This window comes from Quercus robur, chromosome 4, assembly GCF_932294415.1.
Source record: "Quercus robur chromosome 4, dhQueRobu3.1, whole genome shotgun sequence".
NCBI classification, from domain to species: domain Eukaryota; kingdom Viridiplantae; phylum Streptophyta; class Magnoliopsida; order Fagales; family Fagaceae; genus Quercus; species Quercus robur.
This window is the reverse complement of record NC_065537.1, coordinates 1819083-1836951: the sequence shown is the minus strand read 5'-3', so window position 1 is coordinate 1836951 and position 17869 is coordinate 1819083. Positions and strand designations below refer to the sequence as shown.

Here is a 17869-nt window from a genome sequence, read left to right as displayed (position 1 = left end):
CGTTTTAAAGCCCTATAACGGCGTTTTCCTGTAATTTTTTTTTCCTTAAGTGTGATTGTCCCATGGCAGGTTGAGGGAGCCCTATAGTGGCATTTTTTAGTACTATATTGGTGTTTTAAAGCCCTATAGTGGCATTTTGGAACTCGATCTCCCTAAAATCGAGTTCTATGCAATTGTTTTTTTCTTTACTTTTTTTTTTTTTAAGTTTGATCGGGCATAAATCGATTTTAAGGTAACCGAGTTCTTTAAGTAACTCGATTTTAGTGTCATCGAGTATCACAACAGGGGCATGTCCCTATATAATTTGCAAACAGGGGCATATTGCCAAATATTTTGCCAAACAAGGGCAAAAGGCTAGATTCTCCCTAATAATACTCGCTTGAAACTTTAGGGACCAGAAGTACTCAGCAAGTAAACTTAAGGGACTGGCATTGTAGTTTCCCCTAAAATTAAATCCCATGGACCTAGCTAGCAAAGCCTATGAACTATGGTAATTCAGTACATGGGAAAAAGTTAAGGATAAGCCCCATGAAAGCTGAGTGCCGAAGTCAATCGAAATGAGTATTAGGACTACCAGACCAATTGTTGAGATAGATTTGCTAAGACCCACAAAGAACTCAGAACAACCCAAATGATGTAAGGCCCTATGCAATTAAGCCATAGCAAGATATGAATGCTCTCGGGAAGCAGATGAGTCGAAAACTCAGAGTCACATTTTTGACAAATAGAGCTACCAAACGCACTTTCTTCACTACTAAACAATTGCTCAGCGCAAGGAAGCCTCTTCTGGAAAGTGAACTTTGGCACTTGGTCTAGTCAGTCACGTGGAAAGGAATGCGAGAGTCCATGAGAAAGTATCTTCGCTAAAGCTTCAAAGTTGTTATAAACTATGAACACTGACACACCATTTTTCAGATGTAATTCTTTCGCTCTCAATCTCCCAAAATTTTTCTGTCCAATATCAGTATGAGGAAGCACCAAGTTGATTCAGGTAAGTTTCAAAGAATTTTGAGACAGAAAAGAAAAATTTAGTGATCGAATACTATATAATTTCAACTTTAAACATTTTTGTATTTCGTAATTTTTGGTTGCAGAATTTGTTGCCAACAACTCGCACCGTGGTAGTATAGTAAAAGAAGAAAGAAGTGAATTACTAGTAGAGTACTCTGTTTTCCCATCAGCCAACTCAGAGTCCTGCAGTTTTAGTTGGATAAGGAATGGAACAAATCCAAACTCAGATAGTGAAAATGATAGTTGTTCAGAATCCAACGAAACATCTCCAAGATTCTCTCATAATTCCAATTCCATAGTGTCATTATACCCACTAGCCAGGTCTGCAAAAAACAGTCCCGAAAATTATGAGATAGCAATTACAAATCCTTCCATTACCATAACCTGTTTTTCCATTCCATTAATATTTCCACCCACCATTTCTGAAACTGAGACAGATGGTAGTTGTTCAGAATCTAACCAATCACCTTGTGCAATAGCACAATTCTATTATCCCATAGTGTCACTATTCCCACCATCCAGGTTTGAAACAGACATTAGTAGCTCCAAAAATTATGAAATAATAATTGGTCAAATCTTGCCCACCCCAAACTTGAGGATCTTTAGTTTTACAGAATTAAAGGTTGCAACCAAGAATTTTAGTCCTGATACAGTACTTGGTGAAGGAGGATTTGGGTAGGTTTTTAAGGGTTGGCTCAAGGATAAAGGGGCAATCCAAGAATGGAAATAGGACGGTAACTGCTGTCAAAAAATTGAGCCTCGAGAGCGTGCATGGATTTCAAAAGTGGCAGGTAATTCTACCCAACTTGCTTGGGAATAATATATAGTTGTGAAGTTCATGTGTTTTGAATTCCTTAAGTCCTTTCGGTTGCACTTTTACTGTGCTTCTTGTGAACCCATTTAGGCCTCTCAGTTGCACTTTTACTGTGCTTGTTGTTGCTATATTCATCATTGCTTGTTTCTTTTTAATGTACCCTTCTCCACTGATGGGAAATAGGATGGTAACTGCTGTCATCATTACTTGTTGCACTTTTTAATGTACATTGCTAATTAAGTTCAAATTAGCACGTTGATTTCAAAGATTTGAGATTTAGAGCGGACATTGCAAACAATCCCATATTTTGTGATGATAACTATAATGAACCCTTCGATATATTATATCCAAAAGAAACCTTTGGATATGTTATTTTTTTGTGTCTTAAATAATGTAAACAATTACAGAGAAAGAAAAGAGAGGAAACAATGTATTCAGTTGTGATTTGGTTTACTTTGGCTGAACTACAACTTCCTCATTGCTACTAAGTCTGGGGTACACAATACTATTCTGGTTAGAATCATTAGTGCAAATGGTGCCTAACATAACTAGTTTTAGTGGAGACCAAGGCTTTATAGGCAATTAATTACATGATGTTGTGAATGCTTGTTCTGTATTAAATTAAGGCACAGTTCTTTTTTCTCTAAACTACATAAGGGCTTCCCCCCCCCCCCCCCCCCCCGCCCCCCCCAACAACAACACACACACAGATGCATTATTTGGAGTTTGGTTAGATGTTTTAGTAATTTTCTTTTTAACATTACATTCAAACCATGTTAAATATGTATGCTTATCTCAGTGCTAATTTATAGGCGCAGTTAGAGGTGACTTTCTTTGGAAGGCTCTCGCATCCTAACCTAATCAAGCTGATAGGCTACTGCTAGGAGGACAAACAATTCCTCCTCATTTATGAATTCATGTGAAATGGCAGCCTAGAAAACCATCTGTTTGGAAGTAAGAGCTTAAAAAATAATGAATTCTATTACTGTCCATATGTGCAGGGAATGTGCTGTGAATGTGATTCAAATATAAACGTTCATTTGGTTTCCTATACACATCTTTTATTTATGCAAGGGGGTCAGCTATTGGGCCATTTCCATGGGATATACGACTTAAGATTGCAATTGGAGCAGCTCGGGGCCTGGCATTTTTGCACACATTTGATAAGCAAGTTATTCATAGAGGTTTTAAATCCTCCGATATACTGCTGGATGGGGTAAATTTCTATTGAAAAGTGAATAACTATCAAACTACAAGAGATGCACAAAGGAATGATATATTACTACTGTCCCTAGCCCATTGATTATTATATCATCTTTTCATCTTGTTCACATTTCCAACCTTTATGCACACCTATTTTTCCCTTTGTTAACCCACCTCTCACAATTGATCCACCATGTCATGGAATTGAAAAGTTTAAAAATTCCTTGGTCACAAAAAGAATGTCTCACAAATAAAGTTTGAACTAGTCTAACTTTTGGTTTTATTGCAATCCTATATTGCCAAGATATCAGACTTTGGCTTGGCGAAGTTGGGTCTATCAGCTAGTCAATCACATGTGACAACATGAATAATGGGCACGTATGGTTATGTAGCTCCAGAGTATGTTGCTACAGGTATTATTTCTGCCAAAACTTTTGGACTTTTGGTGCTCTTAAGGCCAAATGAGGGTGAGGCTTAAGCTTGACCTAAATTTTGGCAAACTTCAGCTACTTCACCTTGAATGTTTTAAAAGTTTTGCCATGACAATATGTTATGCTGATTATACAGGGTATCTGAGTGTCAAGAGTGACATATATGCTTTTGGTGTTGTTTTAGTTGATATACTAACAGGTTTACAAGTATTTGATTCAAATCGTCCAAGTGGGAAACAAAATTTGGTGGATTGGATCAAACCATATCTATCAAATATAATAAAGTTGAAACAAATCATGGACTCCTGGTTGGGGGGAAAATATCCATCCAAGGCTGCATTCCATATATCTCAGCTTGCTCTAAACTATGAAGCACGGGTGCATTTCGAGATTCGGGTGCGGGTGTGGGTACGGGTGCGAGACTCGGCAATTTTTGAAAAAGTAGGGTGTGGGTGCGGCGATTAAAAAATTATTAACAATATTTTTATTTATATGTTTTATATATTACTAAGTATAAATTATAAAATTATGTTTTGAAAATATAATTTTATGATTTTACAATTATAATTGAAATTATATTTTTAAAATACAACTTCACAAAATATATGCAAGACTGTGTGTAACTAATTATATACAACAATAATTAATCTATATTAAAATCTCAATTGTTTTATAGGGCACAACTTCACACTTGTGTTTTATTTGTACACTAAACTAAATAAAGCCATAGTGCTTCTATAGTTCTTACATGCACCTCATCAATGAATGTTGAGTAGGACCCACTCTCCTCAAAAAGTCCTTCCCATAACTCATAACAAAATGCACACCCTCTCCACATCTGACATCACTCTCCTCTCCTCTCCTCTTTCCAAAACAAAAAAGAAAAATCTTCCACTCTACGAGGAAAGAAATGTTTTCAATGCCTCCTTTAAAGTTCCATCCTCATCCTTCACTAAAAATGCCTATGGAAAACTACTCCTTCAGGACCTTCACTTCATACCCTAACTCTGGCGAATCCTCAGCGGCATGAATCAAGGCCGATTTCGGCCGTTTTGGTCGTTTCGGTCTCTGGCCGATACGACCTGATTCGGCCGATACGGCCCGATTCTGGCCGAATCGGTGCGAATCAAAGTCGAGTCAGCAGGAATAGAGTTGAGTCGATGGGAATTTGAGGAAAAAAAAAAAAAAAAGCTCAGACACAGCATTGACGAGCGGGCAGCCGTGTCGAACGCCACACCCCACGTCGAACTCCGATGCGGCACCCTCCCAGCCACGTCCGTGCTTCATAGCTTTAAAGTGCCTTGAAACTGAACCTACTCTCTGACCATCAATGAAAGAAGTTTTAGAAAAATTGGAACGATTTGAAGCTACCAATGAAAGACCAAAGGAGCCTAAAAATCATGCTAGTCATCCTGTGGTGCATCGACAAGGCTAGCAGCCTTTGCACCGTCATTCTCCACTTCATCCTAGACTGGATGGAAATCTAGCCTACCAAAATTCCTCTCGAGTAAGGTGACTTTGATACATCTGCTGCATGCAAGCATAATTCTTCACTTGTATGCTGATTGTTACTCATGAAAAACAAGAATTCCCACTTTATTTTTTAATTTCGATTAATGTGATCTTTTGTAAGTTACAATGAGTATTATTATTTTACTGGTGACTTGTATGTACTGAATGAGTATTTAGTAGTGGGACTGTAATTATCTAGAAGGTCTGGTGAGTTGTGCCTAACAACTTAAGGATGTGTTACAAATTTAGCCCAAAGCCCATCACTCCGACCCATTAACCGTGAGATAAAATACCAGAAATTGTTATGTACAGCCCACCAAATTTATCCCTAAGGCCCATGAATTTTTCTATTTAAAAGAATCCAATTTTGACCCATACATATTTGACCCAAGCTTATTACACCCACTTGTGAGTAAAATGGTTCAAGAAAACCAGCCCATGGAAAGCCACTAACATTGTCACATGTTAGTCGAAGGCCACTAGAAAGTGAGATGTAAAATTTGTTAATGTGTATAGTGTTGTGGGCTTTAGGCTCAACTAGATTACTTGTACAACACACATTCTTGTACTACACTCTTACTTATACTGCACTCATATGCCTCCTATATAAAGGCACTCGTGTTTATTCTTTTACTGTGAAATACAATATACAATCATTAAGTATTTCTAACATGGTATCAGAGTCATTGCTGTAACTTTCTTGTGTCTTGCAATCTTGTCTTTGTTGGTATTTTCTGCTGCCTAGACTTCTTCTGTCAATAAACCTTTTTCGTGCCCTCTCCTGACTGCTCCACCGCCGTTAGAGGTGCCTAAGGTTGAATCTTCACCACTAGAAGCTTGAACACTACCACCAAGATCACTGCCTTCGTCGGATCTTCCACATCGAACCTCCTATTAAGACATAAGACATATCACCGTGTATGTTTTCAACCGATCTACACTACTACGCTAGAATCATCATCATTTGACCCTACATACGCTGCCACGTGTCAGTCAAAGATTCGGTAGTTTTTCCACACACCTGACGTGCCTTTAGTATTGCTCCGATCATCTCACCGCTATCGTCAATGGAATATTCTTTCTCCAATCTATATCGTCAGAAAAGAATCGGCCTTATCAAACTCTCCACTCGCCCTCATGCGGCATCCAAGCTTCGGCAAAGATTGAACCACGCGTTCCACACGCCGCTGGGTCACTTGCTGATGTCATCACTACCATGTCAGCATCCACATAAGCCCTAACTGACGTCATCAGCTTACTTCATTTTGCTGACGTCATCACTGGGAGTTGACTGTACCGTTGACCATTGACTTTTTTCTCAAAGTTGACTTTTTGCAATCCAGGTGCTCCTTACCCAGTTTTTCACGTAGATTTCATTTTTGCATATTTTGCTTCTAAATGAAGAATAAGGATAGGTCTTCTTCTTGTTGCAATAATCGTCGTCGACAATCTAGCAAACGTTTTTGCAATTTTTGCAAATGTTTTTGCCACAATATTGAGACTTGCTATCATCGCAACAAATCAGCTATTTCAATTTCTACTACTACTGTTGCTAACACTGAGAGTGTCCAACCAATGGCTCCCGTCTCTGCATAGTCTAAGTCTTCAAGTTGCACTTTCACCATGACCACAAATGACCTTAAAAACATCATCGCTAATGTCATTCGTATGGTTGGTAATGCATCTTATTCCTCTTCTCTCTCAGCTTTATCTGGTATGTCTCCTTCCTCTTGGCTTATGGATTCTGCTTGTTGCAATCACATCTTAAACCTGCACCACACCTTACTCGTCCTTATTTTCTGAACTTAAACCTGCACCACACCATCTTAATATTTGCACAGCTAATTTTTCCATAGAAAATAAATTGTAAGAAAGGTCAGGAACATTAAAGACCCTAGGAACCGAGAGGTTGGAGGTCGAAATGGAACCTATATTATGACCAGACATTGTGGAGCCATTTGCTATGCTGAGTTAGGTTATCACATTATCTTTGATTATTCTTGGTATATTGTGCAGGATCCAAGGATGGGACAGGAGCTTGGGATCGATCCTAGAGTTGAGCGAATGTTTCCCATGGACAACCTTCGTCTTCCACTTGTTGCTCCTGTTTCTGTTGCTGCAGCTGCTGTAGTTCCTTCTATTCCTTCCCTTGCACTTTGGCATGCTCGACTTGGTCATGCATCTTCTTCTCGAGTACAACAATTGGCTTCTAGAGGTTTGTTAGGTTCAGTGTCTACAGAAAATTTTGATTGTGTTTCATGTCAGTTAGGAAAACAACCAGCTTTGCCTTTCAATATTAGTGAATCAATATCCATTGATATCTTTGACCTTATTCATTTTGATGTTTGGAGGCCTTCCTCTGTCTCTAGTATTGGTGGATTTCGTTATTTTGTTGTCTTTGTTGATGATTACTCTCGCTATAGTTGGATTTTTAATATGAAACATTGTTCTGAATTATTGCAAGTATATTCTAATTTTGTAAAAATGGTTGAAACTCAATTTTCCAAACATATCAAAATTTTTCGATCTGATAATGCTCTTGAGTACACTCAATCTGCTTTCCAAGCTGTTTTGCATTCCTATAGCACTGTTCATCAACTAACTTGTCCAGGTACCTCTTAACAAAATGGTAGAGTCGAATGAAAACTTCGTCATATTCTTGACACTGTTCGTGCTCTCCTTCTCTCTGCCAAAGTTCCTACTCTTTTTGGGGCGAAGCTCCTCTTCATGCCGCTCATGCTATTAATCGCATTCCAAGTCCTGTCATCTAAAATCAAGCTCTATATGAGCACCTTTTTTGGTCACCTCCAGACTATCACCATCTTCGTTCCTTCGGTTCTGCTTGTTTCGTTCTTCTTCAATCACATGAGCATAACAAACTTGAGCCTCGGTTAAGGCTTTTTTGTTTTCTTGGCTATGGCGAAACTCAAAAGGGGAATCGATGTTATGATCCTGTTTCTCATCATCTTTGTATCTCTTGAAATGTTGTGTTTTGGGAACATCGCCTCTTTGTTGAGCTCTTTCACTTTCGTGCCTCCCTATCTTTCTCCTCTGTCTTAGATCTTTTTCCAGATGAGGCACATATTCCTTCTATAGCTGCTCCTGATTCTCCTATAATTGCTCTTATTCTCCTGTAGACTTCTCTGTCCAACCACCAGATATCCTTGATCCCTTTCCTAGTTCACCCTTTAATGAGCAGGTCGAAGATGAACTACCTAACCTTGAGCTTAGGTCCCTTACTCCTGCTCCACCTGAAGATCATGCACAAGACATTCCACCTCGTCACTTAACTCGGGTAAGATCCATTATTGCACATTTACTTGACTATCATTGTTACATTACCCTTGCTACACTGTACGAGCCTTACACCTATCGTGAGGCTTCCACTGACCCTTTATGGCAGATTGCAATGAAAGAGGAACTTGATGCATTACCTAAAAACCATACTTGGGACTTGGTGACTCTCCCTCTTGGGAAATCTGTGGTTGGTTGTAAGTGGATCTATAAGATTAAGACTCGCTCTGATGGGTCCATTGAGTGCTACAAAACTCGTCTTGTTGCAAAAGGTTTTACACAGGGGCATGGGATTGATTACGAAGAGACCTTTGCTCCCGTTGCTCATATTTCATCTGTTCGTGCCCTCTTAGCTGTTGTTGCTGCCAGTAAATGGACTTTTTTCAGATGGATGTCAAAAATGCATTCCTTAATGGGAATTTAAGTGAAGAAGTTTATATGCAACCTCTTCCTGGTCTCTCTGTTGAATCAAGTAAGGTTTGTCACATTCGACATGCACTTTATGGCCTTAAACAAGCTCAATGAGCTTGGTTTGCCAAATTCAGCTCTACCATCTCTCGCTTGGGTTACATGGCCAGTCATTATGATTCTGCCTTATTTCTTCATCGCACTAACAAAGGCACTATTTTACTTCTCTTGTATGTGGATGATATGATCATAACTGGTGATGACCTTAGTGACATTCAAGAACTCAAGGATTTTCTCAGTCAGCGGTTTGAGATGAAAGATCTTGGACATCTCAGTTACTTCTTGGGTCTTAAAATCACCCATTCTACAGATGGGCTTTACATTACTCAAGCTAAGTATGTCTCTGAACTCTTGTCTTGAGCTGGACTCACTGATAGCAAGACTGTTGACACTCCAGTTGACCTTAATGCACATCTGACTCTCTGAGGGGGGAAACCATTGTCTAATCCCTCTCTTTATAGATGCTTGGTTGGCAACTTAGTTTATCTCATTGTTACTTATCCAGACATTTCCTATGTTGTTCACCAGGTGAGCCAGTATCTATTTGTTCCACGATCGACTCACTATGCATCTATTCTGCGCATTCTTTGATGCCTAAAGGGGACTCTCTTCCATGGTCTTTTCTACTCTACTCAGTCTCCTCTTATTCTCCTTGCATTTTTTTGATGTTGATTGGGCAGGAGATCCTACTGATCGTAGGTCCACCACTAGTTATTGCTTTCTTCTTGGTTCTTCTCTAAGTTCTTAGCGAAGTAAGAAACAAACTCATGTGGTCCGCTCCAATACTGAAGTAGAATATCGTGCCCTTGCTAATACCATATCTGAGCTCTTTTGGCTACGATGGCTTCTCAAAGATTTAGGTGTGTCTACATCCTCTACTACTCCTCTTTATTATGACAACTAGAGTGTCATTCATATTGCTCACAATGATGTCTTCCATGTACGGACTAAACACATCGAGATCGATTGTAATTTTATCCGTTATCATCTTGTCCATGGTGCTCTCAAGCTTATCTCAGTCTCCTCTAAAGATCAACTTGCAGATATCTTCACCAAGTCACATCCTAAGGGATGCCTTCGTACTTTGGTTGACAACCTCAAGTTGGTCTCACATCCACCTTGAGTTTGAGGGGGGCTGTTAATGTGTATAGTGTTGTGGGCTTTAGGCCAAACTAGATTACTTATATAGCACACATTCTTGTACTACACTCTTACTTGTACTGCACTCATATGCCTCCTATATAAAGGTACTCGTGTGTATTCTTTTATTGTGAAATACAATATACAATCATTCAGTATTTTTAATAAATCCCATGGACCTAGCTAGTAAAGCTTATGAACTTGGGCTGATTCAGTACATTAGCAAAGTCGAGGATAAGCCCCACAAAAGCTCAGTGCCAAAGTCAATCCAAATGAGCTAAAACCCACAAAGAACTCAGAACAACCCGAATGATGTAAGGCCCTATTGTATAGCAATTAAGCCATAGCAAGATATGAATGCTCTTGGGAAGTAGATGAGCCAAAGACTCAAAGTCACAGTTTTTACAAATAGAGCTACCAAATGCACTTTGTCGCTACTAAAGAACTGTTTAACACAAGGAAACTACCTCTTCTGGAAAGTGAACTTGGCCCTTGGTCTAGTTAGTCAAGCGGAAAGGAACGCAAAAGTCCATGAGAAAATACCTTAGCTGAAGCTTTCAAATTTTTCATATGTAATTCTTTCGCTCTCAATCTCCCAAAAATTTTCTATCCAATATCAGTATGAGGAAGCACCATGTTGATTCAGGTAAGTTTCAAAGAATTTTGAGTCAGACAAGAAAATTTTAGTGTCTGAATACTATATTATTTCAACTTTAAATATTTTTGTATTTCGTAATTTTTGGTTGCAGAATTTGTTGCCAACAACTCGCACCGTGGTAGTACAGTAAAGGAAGAAAGAAGTGAATCACTAGTAGAGTACTCTGTTTTCCCATCAGCCAACTTAGAGTTCGGCAGTTTTAGTTTGATAAGGAATGGAACAAATCTGGACTCCCCTATTTCCATTCCATCAATCTTCCCAACCATTAACACAGATAGTGAAAATGATGGTAATTCAAAATCCAACGAAACATCTCCAAGATTCTCTCATAATTCCAATTCCATAGTGTCATTATTCCCACCAGCCAGGTCTGCTACAGATAGTCCTGAAAATTATGGGATAATAATTACAAGTTTTTCCATTCCATTAATATTCCCACCCACCATTTCTAAGACTGAGACCAATGATAGTTGTTCAGAGTCTAACCAACCACCTCGTGCACAATTCTCTTGTTCATCACTCTTCCTACCAGCCGAGTCTGAAACAGACAGTAATAGCTCCAAAAATGATGAAATAATACTTGGTCAAATCTTGCCCACCCCAAACTTGAGGATCTTCAGTTTTACAGAATTAAAGGTTGCAACCAAGAATTTTAGTCCTAATACAGTACTTGGTGAGGGAGGATTTGGCAGGTTTTTAAGGGTTGGCTCAAGCATAAGAGGCAATCCAAGAGTGGAAATACACTACAACAAAAAATGTTTATTACAACAAAAAAAAAATCATTGCAATAACATCGAAATCATTGCAATAGTTTATGCAAAGTGTTGCAATAAAATTTGAGGTAATAAATTTGTGCTACAAAAAAATTTTGTTGCAATAAACCTTAAATATTTTAATAAAAATTTTGATATAATAATATATTTGCTATTGCAATAAACAATTTATTACTTCGAATATCTCATAGCAATAGGCTATTATTTCATGAATTTTATTACAATAGATTGTAAAGAATTGACAAAAATAATTTGGGTTCAAATTATTGCAATGGTATATTTATTGTAATAGTTAAATTTTTCATATTTTTTCCTACAACAGATTGTAAAATAATTGGAATTAGATCATTGTAATAATATATTCATTGCAGCTTCATGTTTGTCATTGCAATAGATTGTAAAGAATTGACAAAAATAATTGGGGTCCAAATAATTGCAACGGTATATTTATTGTAATAGTTAAATTTTTCATATTTTTTCTTACAATAGATTGTAAAATAATTGGTATTGGATCATTGTAATAATATATTCATTGCAGCTTCATGTTTGTCATTGCAATAAATTGTAAAATAATTGATATTTTAGTTATTGCAATATTAAATTTGTTGCAATAAGCCATCTCTTTGAAATTTCGATCTATTATAATATATTGCAAAAAAAATTGATTTCTTCAATTTAAGTTATTGCAAAAAAATTTCTAAATTCAATTTAGTATTAAAATCTCTATTGCAACTGAAAATTATAAATTATTACAACTAATTATTATTAATGTAATAATTTACTATTTTTAAGTTACTATTGCAACGACTTTTAATTTTTAGATGTGATATTATGTCTAATACCACTATACTAATTTTGTTGTATTAACACTTGATGTAATAGACTTATTTTGGTGCAGTGATAGGATGGTAATTGCTGTCAAAAAATTGAGTCCCGAGAGCTTGGAAGGATTTCGGGAGTGGCAGGTAATTCTACCCAACTTGCTAGGGAATAATATATAGTTGTGAAGTTCATGTGTTTTGAATTCCTTTAATCCATTCAGTTGCTCTTTTATTGTGCTTCTTGTGAATACCTTTAGGCCTCTCAGTTGCACTTTTACTGTGCTTCTTGTTGCTATATTCATTATTGCTTGTTTCTTTTTAATGTACCCTTCTCCACTTCTAGAAAAAGATCATGCAAAAGGTAATTGGACAGGAAACGTAGTTGCAAATAGTATAAACCACTTTCAATTGTAGTCATGTAAGATCTTATTCACAACTTCTCTGTCTTGTTTGGGTTAATTGCAGCTATCCACCCAAAACTATAAGCTCATTGCAATGTTTATCATCATTTTTTATTTTTCTTGCAATCAACACCCTGATTCGAGATCAATTTGTAATGTTCACTACGCTATTTAAAATTAGTGGGCTGATTTGAGATCAATTTTTAATGTTTACTATGCTATTTAAAATTAGTATCAAACTTAGCAAAGTAGTGTGCTTATTAGGTGGTGGGATGCTCTTTGTGTGAAATTTCATTAACTTGCAATGTCCACCCTAACCAACTCACTAATTTGTTAGATTTTTAACACTAATTTGGATGGTTTGGTAAACATTGCTAATTAACCTTTTGATATATTTTATGATGATAACTATAATGAACCCTTTGATATATTATATCCATAAGAAACCTTTGGATCTGTTATTTTGCAGTGTCTTAAATACTGTAAACAATTGCAGAGAAAAAAAAACAGAGAGGAAACAATGTATTCAGTTGTGATTTGGTTTACTTTGGCTGAACTGCAGCTTCCTTATTGCTACTAAGTCTGGGGTACACAATACTATTCTGGTTTAGAACAAATACACACACATGCATTCAGTAATTTGGAGTTTGGTTAGATGTTTCAGTAATTTTCTTTTTAACATTACATTCAAACCATTTTAAATATGTATGCATATCTCAGTGCTAATTTATTGGTGCAGTCAGAGGTGAATTTCTTAGGAAGGCTCTCTCATCCTAACCTAATCAAGCTGTTAGGCTACTGCAAGCAGGATAGAGAGCTACTCCTCATTTATGAATTCATGCAAAAAGGCAGCCTAGAAAACCATCTGTTTGGAAGAAAGAGCTTAAAACATAATGAATTCTATTACTATCCATATGTGCAGGGAATGTTCTGTGAATGTAATTCAAATATAGAAGTTCATTTGGTTCACCACACACATCTTTTATTTATGCAGGGTGGTTAGCTCTGCAGCCACTTCCATGGGATATACGGCTTAAGATTGCAATTGGAGCAGCTCAGGGCCTGGCATTTTTGCACACATCTGATCGGCAAATTATTCATAGAAATATTAAATCCTCCAATATACTGTTGGATGGGGTAAATTTCTATTGAAAAGTGAATAACTATCAAACTACAAGAGATGCACAAAGGAATGATATATTGCTACTGTCCCTAGCCCATTGATTATTATATCATCTTTTCATCTTGTTCACATTTCCAACCTTTATGCACACCCATTTTTCCCTTTGTGAATCCACCTCTCACAATTGATCCACCATGTCATGGAATTAAAAAATTAAAAATTCCTTGGTCACAAAAAGAATGTCTCACAAATAAATTTTGAACTTGTCTAACTTTTGGTTTTATTGCAGTCCTATACTGCCAAGATATTAGACTTTGGCTTGGCAAAGTTGGGTCCATCAGCTAGTCAGTCACATGTGACAACACGAGTAATGGGCACGTATGGTTATGCAGCTCCAGAGTATGTTGCCACAGGTATTATTTCTGCCAAAACTTTTGGACTTTTGGTGCTCTTAAGGCTAAATGAGGGTGAGGCTTAAGCTTGACCTAAATTTTGGCAAAACTTCAGCTATTTAACCTTGAATGTTTTAAAAGCTGTGCCATGACAATATGTTATGCTGATTATACAGGGCATCTGTACGTCAAGAGCGACGTGTATAGTTTCGGTGTTGTTTTAGTTAAGATACTAATAGGTTTACGGGCAGTTGATACAACTCGTCCAAGTGGGAAACATAATTTGGTGTTTTGGATCAAACCATATCTATCAAAAATAAGAAAGTTGAAACAAATCATGGACTCCTGATTGGGGGGAAAATATCCATCCAAGGCTGCATTCCATATATCTCAGCTTGCTCTAAAGTGCCTTGCAGCTGAACCTAAGCACCGACCATCAATGAAAGAATTTTTAGAAAAATTGGAATGGTTTGAAGCTGCCAATGAAAAACCAAGGGAGCCTAGAAATCATGCTAGTCATCCTATGGTTCATCAACAAGGCCAGCAGCCTTTGCACCATCGATCTCCACTTCATCCTAGACTGGATGGAAATCCAGCCTACCAAAATTCCTCCCGAGTAAGGTGACTTTGATACATCTGCTACATCTGCTACATGCAAGCATAATTCTTCACTTGTATGCTAATTGTTACTCATGAAAAACAACAATTCCCACTTTATTTTTTAATTTTGATTAATGTGATCTTTTGTAAGTAACAATGAGTATTATTATTTTACTGGTGACTTGTATGTACTGAATGAGTATTTAGCAGCGGGACTGTAATTATCTAGAAGGTGGTGAGTTGTGCTTAACAACTTGAGGATGTGTTATAAAGTTGTTAGTTTTGTTCCTGAAGCCTGCATATTATATATTGGGATCCATTAGTTTGAATATCAAGAATTCTTTCTTCTCAAGTTTCTCATTCTAGTGAGTTTTTGCATTTTCTAGCTTGTAATTATTAAAGTAGTGAAGAAAAAAACTTGATTAGCATCATCTTATCAGTAGTGTGAAAAATATACTTGTATGGTTATATAATCTTTTCATACAACCATGTGGAGGATTGAGGAGCTGTGTTGTGCTTGTGGACCTTTTTGGTTCTGGTGATGATTCATTTTTGTCAAAGAGACATCAAGATCTCATTCTTTCTAAGTGCATGTCATGCATCTGAATTTTGAGTTGATAAACTAGTAAAAACCATCTGATATCATTACTCCTGTGTTTAAATTGAAGAGCATCACAGAGTAGTCTTATTTAATGGATTCTTATATCGGATAGAGGTATGTTTCTTATATGCTATCAGCAATATCATGGGCTAAACAATTCAAAGAACCCAATACATGGGATGCAGGCATAGCCTTGAAATTGAGGTTGCATTTGGAATTGAGGAATTTTTTTTTTTTTTTTAATAATAATTGCTACTATAATTCAACAACACATAAAAGATTTGAGTTTAGAAAAAAAATTTCAAGCAAAAGCACTTGTGAGTTGTGATATTATGGATTTAAAATGCCATTATACACCTACTTATCTTAAATTCTAAATTTGTATTTTTATATGATATCTAAAAGTTTAAGTGTTTCATTTATTGTTGCGACACTCTTGTTAAACCACATATGTGTAGCATCTAAGTCCATTCAGTTGACTTTAGTCCATTTGGTCCAGTTTGGTCCCTCCAGTCCACTTTAGTCCATTTTGGACTAATTGCGAATTAAATTGATTTTTTTTTTTTTTGTAGGTTTCATTTTTGGGTTGAAAAGTATGAAATTTTATTCTATTTGGGCTAAACTCTTTAGTATTGGGATAAAAAATACAAACAAAATAGACATTAAAACTTAGAGATATGAGTCCTAAAAAAGTAATAAAAATGACAGATATTCAAAAGATAGCCTTAAAATTCAAGTTAAAATAATTTAGGTATTATACTTATATTTAGATTAACGTAACATTTTACATGTGTTCTATGGAATGGTGGTGTACATTTTTTTAACATGCTTGGATATGTTCAAAAAATTAATCAACTGATTATGTAATATTTTTGAAAAATTCCTTTTAAAAAACATCTTCTCCAATTATATAAAACAATATTATAATTGTATAATTTAAATATTTTTATTAAGTTATGTTTTATATATATATATATATATATATATTACTATATATTACTATATATTGTTATTGAATACAAAGTACATTATATATTCCGTTACATAAAAATTATAAAATAGAAAATACTTTTAAATAACATGTGCACTATTTAATTTACAAAATTTACATTATATTCTTATATAAAATAATTATATTACATCTTTCCATGTGCATCACATGAGTTTGCAACTAGTATTTATAAAACTTATATCCATATCCAAAAAGTTCATTAATAAAAAAAAAAATAGTTAAAAAAAAAAAAAAAAAAAAAACTCCATACTCTACAAGTTACTTAAACTACAAATTGAAATTCAAAATTTTCTCTTAAAACCATCTATCCAAAAGAATCATAAAATAACTAAGAGCGAGCTTAATAATAATAATATTATTAGTTCCAACAAACATGATCTATTGATAAAAGTGAACCTTGAAAAATGAGGAAGAGAGGGTGCGCATCCTCTATTGATCATTATTCTCTAACTACATTGCTCCTCAACTCTTGGCTCTTCACATTGTAAATAAACAACTTGTGACAACGTAGTATCATGATTTCTACTGGACAGGACTTGTCACTTTGGTATAGTGCAAGAGGTAAAAAATCATCACTGATAAACTCTTCAGAATTTTCTTAATCCAAATAGGTTTAATCCAATCCCTCAAGAGCCAAAAATCAAATTCATCTTTGGAAGCTTGAGTAGCATAACAAAGAACTCCATTGAAAATTAATAACTTGCAATTGAACATTTCCATGTAGCATATGTTGGGTTTGCATGGCAACTCAATTCCTTCTCTAAGCTTCACACATATATGTCTATTGCTGTGATATCTTTATCACTTTCTTCAATACTTTCTGCTATCCAATTCAGAGCCCATTACAAACAATATCAAAACAAGTTATGGAATAACTAGAAAAGATTACTTGAAAAGAACAACTCAATTGCCCCCAAGCAGCATTTTCATTTACTTCATGATCATTATTATCCATAACACATATATGACGCTTGAACATATTCTTAAGCAAACTAGTATATGCTGTGTACTTCTAGAAGGACACATCATATACTACTGAATAGTAGCTCTTTGAACTCATTAGTCATTTAGCCAGTGCAACTATTATAGACATGGATATCATTGCTAGATATACATTTGGGAAGTATTAGCCCATGATAGGCATCTTCAAAAGTTTTCTTAAAAAAGTTTTGGCTTATCTCCAATATTTTTTTAAAGAGGAATCTCCTTTTGTTTTAACGAAATATTGCCACATCACTCACTAAATAAATAAAATGTGGGGGTTAAAATCCACTATCAATTGCCATTGTGTATTTAAAACAAAATGACATGTTCAATTTAAAAAGTACTGGAGGTAAGCCAAGTCCTCTTAAAAACTGCAAATTGGGTACACATTAAAAAATATGAGTTATCCAAAAAAAAAAAAGAAAAAAAAGAAGAAGAAGAAGAAGAAGAAGAAGAGGAGTTTAGTGCATCCGTAAAAACACATTGCCAAATAAACTTTATTCTATCCTCCCTATGATTGGATCATAAAAAACATTTATTTACAGGAATTTTTAAAATAATTATAATATATTATTTGAATATATAGGTTGTATACCTATAGTTGTTTTTGCAATAATTACGATAAATACAT

The 17869-nt window shown here is 35.8% G+C and overlaps 2 pseudogenes; both read left to right on the top strand.

Moving 5' to 3' along the window:
* Nucleotides 1–966: 966 nt before the first annotated feature.
* On the top strand, nt 967–9481 carry LOC126720224 (probable serine/threonine-protein kinase PIX13; annotated as a pseudogene).
* Nucleotides 9482–11271: 1790 nt separating this feature from the next.
* Nucleotides 11272–14666, top strand: LOC126720313 (probable serine/threonine-protein kinase PIX13; annotated as a pseudogene).
* The last annotated feature ends 3203 nt before the right edge of the window (nt 14667–17869 follow it).